Source organism: Schistocerca serialis, chromosome 4, assembly GCF_023864345.2.
Source record: "Schistocerca serialis cubense isolate TAMUIC-IGC-003099 chromosome 4, iqSchSeri2.2, whole genome shotgun sequence".
Taxonomy (NCBI): Eukaryota; Metazoa; Arthropoda; class Insecta; order Orthoptera; family Acrididae; genus Schistocerca; species Schistocerca serialis.
This window is the reverse complement of record NC_064641.1, coordinates 85,788,274-85,793,482: the sequence shown is the minus strand read 5'-3', so window position 1 is coordinate 85,793,482 and position 5,209 is coordinate 85,788,274. Positions and strand designations below refer to the sequence as shown.

Here is a 5,209-nt window from a genome sequence, read left to right as displayed (position 1 = left end):
CAAGTGGAATGAAGTGCGGCACGTACAGTCCATTTGCTCGAGAATGAAGAGAGATATACATCTCTTCCTAAGTTTGAATAAGAGTTCAGTATGTTAGCTGAATTTAACATGCAGGAATGTATGACCTAACATGCACCATGCGCCATCTTGCAGCGACTCCTATCTTTCATTGCAAACTATTCGAATTTCTTGCAGTAACTTACTTAATTTCAAAATACCACAGCATTAAAAAAGCAAAATGGTAGGCAGTTCATTGTGAAGCTGAAGAATTAAGCTATGAGGTGTGAGAGAATTAAACATTCTTACCTAATACTTACTTACTTACTCCTCCCGAACAGGCCATGTAGGCTCAACGGTACCGACCGGCCGCCGTGTCATCCTCAGCCCATAGGCGTCACCGGATGCGGATAGGGAGGGGCATGTGGTCAGCACAGCTTCTCTCCCGGCCGCATGTCAGTTTCCAAGACCGGAGCCGCTACTTCTCAATCAAGTAGCTCCTCCGTTTGCCTCACAAGGGCTGAGTGCATCCCGCTTGCCAACAGCGCTCGGTAGACCGGATGGTCACACATCCAAGTACTAGCCCAGCCCGACAGCGCTTAACTTCAGTGATCTGACGGGAACCGGTGTTACCACTGCGGCAAGGCCGTTGGCTTTCTCACCTAATAGCTTCTTTGAATTTTTTTAGAAAAACTCTAGAGGAGACGGTAGGCCCCTGGCTTTCTTTTCTGCCTCGCAGGTTAACTAGAGTTCTCTGAGAGACCCCTCCATGTAGACAGTGACGCTAGAATGGCCAGAGAAGGTATCATTCAGAGAACCTTACAAGGTAAATGGCTCTGAGCTTACTTACTACACTACTGGCCATTAAAATTGCTACACCAAGAAGAAATGCAGATAATAAACGGGTATTCATTGAACAAATATATTATACTGGAACTGACATGTGATTACATTTTCACGCAATTTGAGTGCATAGATCCTGAGAAATCAGTACCCAGAACAACCACCTCTGGCCGTAATAACGGCCTTGATAAGCCTGGGCATTGAGTCAAACAGAGCTTGGATGGCGTGTACAGGTACAGCTGCCCATACAGCTTCATCACGATACCGCAGTTCATCAAGAGTAGTGACTGGCGTGTTGTGACGAGCCAGTTGCTCCGCCACCATTGACAAGACATTTTAAATTGGTGAGAGATCTGGAGCATGTGTTGGCCAGTGCAGCAGTCGAACATTTTCTGTATCCAGAAAGGCCCGTACAAGACCTGCAACATGCGGTCATGCATTATCCTGCTGAAATGTAGGGCTTCGCAGGGACCTAATGAAGGGTAGAGCCACAGGTCGCAACACATCTGAAATGTAACGTCCACTGTTCAAAGTGCCGTCAGTACGAACAAGAGGTGACCGAGACGTGTAACCAATGGTACCGCATACCATCACGCCGGGTGATACCCCAGTATGGCGATGACGAATACGCGCTTCCAGTGTGCCTTCACCGCGATGTCGCCAAACACGGATGCGTCCATCATGATTTTGTAAACAGAACCTGGATTCATCAGAAAAAAATGACGTTTTGCCACTCGTGCACCCAGGTTCGTCGTTGAGTAAACCATTGCAGGCGCTCCTGTCTGTGATGCAGCGTCAAGGGTAATCGCAGCCATGGTCTCCGAGCTGATAGTCCACGTTGCTGCAAACGTCGTTGAACTGTTCGTGTAGATGGTTGTTGTCTTGCAAACGTCCCCATCTGTTGACTCAGGGATCGAGACGTGGCTGCACGATCCGTTACAGCCATGAGGATAAGATGGCTGTCATCTCGACTCTAGTGATACGAGACCGTTGGGATCCAGCACCGTGTTCCGTATTACCCTCGTGAACCCACCGATTCCATATTCTGCTAACAGTCATTGGATCTCCACCAATGCGAACAGCAATGTCGCGATACAATAAACCGCAATCGCGATAGGCTACAATCCGACCTTTATCAAAGTCGTAAACGTGATGGTACCCATTTCTCCTCGTTACACGAGGCGTCACAACACTGTTTCACCAGGCAACGCCGGCCAACTGATGTTTGTGTATGAGAAATCGGTAGGAAACTTTCCTCATGTGAGCACGTTGTAGGTGTCGCTACCGGCGCCAACCTTGTGTGAATGCTCTGAAAACCTAATCATTTGCGTATCACAGCATCTTCTTCCTCTCGGTTAAATTTCACGTCTGTAGCACGTCATCTTCGTGGTGTAGCAATTTTAGTGACCAGTAGTGTACGTTGGCCCACACATAATCGGTTTTTGGCTTCGCTAACTGCCTCCTCCATCTTCCTCTGTCCCTGTAGTTTGCTCTAACTAGCCCATCTTACACATATTTTTTCTGATCCCGTCAATTGATCTCAGTTGTGCTCTTACTCTCGGTCTATTGCCTCTGATGTCTTCTTGCACCACCTGCCTGGTGATCTGGCCTTTTTACCCCATTGTCGCGAATGATAGAAAACAGGGATAAAAATCAAGTAAGATGTAGGCTTTGAAATTCTTGTTACCAGGAAGGTGGACGTGACCAGACGTAGCTTATGTGTAATGTTTACTCTGCTAAGAAGAGCGGACTATGCCGCATCACGATGCTCGAAAGCCATTGCAAGCCGCAACCCTTGGACACAGCGAACATAGCGGAGTACGGCTTGTTCGTCACGTAGGCATCACGTGCTGCCGCGTGACACACACACAATCCTCGAGAGTACTGGAAACTTCTAGAACAAGTGGTGCCGGGTGCACTACCGCCTATAAAAAGGCTAGCCGCCAGAGTGATGGCAGTGATGGAGCATCTGGTCAGTCGGTCAGATATGTTTTAGCTGGAGTTATGATGCTGTGATATTGTAGTGCAGTGCTGCGTAACCCCGAGGGGACTTAGACTCATTTCCGTGTGGTCAACACTTAGTATGGATCGCCCGCCTCCGCTATACTGGGACTTAGACTCAGGGAGCTATGAGAAGTTACACTACTCAGAAGGCATTTAGTAGATTTTGTATATAGAACTGTTTATAAAACGGATGTGCCAGGGTTGGTTCAAATGGCTCGGAGCACTATGGGACTTAACTTCTGAGGTCATCAGTCCCCTAGAATTTAGTAATATTTAAACCTAACTAACCTAAGAACATCACACACATCCATGCCCGAGGCAGGATTTGAACCTGCGACCGTCGCGGTAGCGCGGTTTCAGACTGTAGCGCCTAGAACCGCTCGGCCACTCCGCCCGGCGATGTGCCAGGGGTGCTTCCAGTGTACATATCCTCATGCAATGATTTATGACTGCATCCAGTGTACCCTGCGATCCCAGCCGAGTTCCGTATTCTGACTCACCCTACAGCCCTCTTTTCAGTGGAGCAAGTGAACAGAAGGCAGCCCACAACCACGAGACCTCCTGCCAAGTCGGTTCTTTGACGCGCATTCTTGCAGTCCTTCCACTCCCTCTCAGGACTTGTCAGTGGGACACGACAGCATTACGTGCCGTTGCCACCTCAGTCTCCCCTCCATAAGCCAGCCGGGGTGGCCAAGCGGCTATAGGCGCTACAGTGCGGAACCGTGCGACCGCGACGGTCGCAGGTTCGAATCCTGCTTCGGACATGGATGTATGTGGTGTCCTTAGGTTAGTTAGGTTTAAGTAGTTCTAAGTTCTAGGGGACTGATGACCTCAAAAGTTAAGTCCCATAGTGCTCAGAGCCATTCGAACCATCTCCCCTCCATAGTCACAGCCACTGTGTCCTGCTACTTTTAAAACTCCTGCAGTTCGCCGGTTTTCCTTTTTCTCCAGTCATCTCCATACTTTGTTGGCCCAGAACTCTGGTTCTGGGCTATCACAGAATAAACCCGCAGCTCCCTGTGCGATGGATTTTTTACGTGCGTGCGTGCGATGCACCAATTGCGACGGATTATACGTTGCTGCTGCAATGCGATTTCTTTTATAATTTTTGTTCACCTACCTCTTTACAGCGGTAGATCTTCGCACGTTAACTGCTGACTGCAGCTACTTACGAAATCACAGAAAAGCAGTGTTGAGGAAACTGTAACCTCATAGCTACACGCAGGAGGCCGTTATAAGTAAAATTTGCGAAAATTTTCTATGTACGTTAAAGAAATGATTCGGAAAGGGGATGTCATTCGTACTTTAAACATGAACTTCAAATTTAAACCTTCAACAATGTTCAAATGTGTGTGAAATCTTATGGGACTTAACTGCTAAGGTCATCAGTCCCTAAGCTTACACACTACTTAACCTAAATTATCCTGATGAAAAACAAACACACCCATGCCCGAGGGAAGACTCGAACCCCCGCCGGGACCAGCAGCACAGTCCATGACTGCAGCGCCCTAGACCGCGCGGCTAATCCCGCGCGGCTTTAAACCTTCAATAGATCTTTATTGCTGTTAAGCAAGATCATCAGCCCACATTTACGAAAATTACTAAAATTTCTTCTCACAGTTATCACCATACCTAAAACAGCCAGAACTTTTACCTTCCCAAATTCCGAAACCAATTACTTGTAACACAGTCAATGATCGGCCAATTACTTCTGCACACGATATTCAGTGGTTGTCTTTAGTAAAAGTTTATGCTCGCCATAAAATACTCAGTAAGAATATACTCAGTACCACCACGCTACATAATTCAAAGTTCACTCGCGATTTTCGTCGGAACGAATTATCACAACACTCTAAAGTTTTCATAAACAGTTTCTGGTCACTACCAGATACCATTAACACTGGACCATAACGCGGAAGTCATCCCAAGACTTCATCTTACACTTAATGCGAAAAGTCACATCCAGCATAACCGCCTCCAATCAAAGCTAGCTCGCGACTCTCCTCTCACTCTCCCACTCCTCAAAACTATATCTCCTCGCTAGTCGGCCAACCGTCTCGCTTCTCATTGGCTGTCAGCACTTACGATCAATGAGAACTCACTTCTAGGGCGCGGCTCGCGCCAAAATCTAGCAAGCACCAACCACTTCTCTAGGCTCATTGACGTCATCAAATTAAGTATCACGAATCTCTAATTAAATAAACAAAACAAAATGAACTATAAGCTTTACTCTACATCTGAAAATTTATTATGTAGTCGCGAATGTTCTGGCTGTTTTATACATAAGCATACATACTTGGACATCCGACATTCACTAGTAGGGGAAACAATAGTGGATTCGTTCCCACGTTACAGAGTTGGAACA

At 47.1% G+C, this 5,209-nt stretch overlaps 1 pseudogene; it reads right to left on the bottom strand.

The window, feature by feature from the left end:
* Positions 1-533: 533 nt before the first annotated feature.
* Positions 534-651, bottom strand: LOC126475952 (5S ribosomal RNA; annotated as a pseudogene).
* Positions 652-5,209: the final 4,558 nt, after the last annotated feature.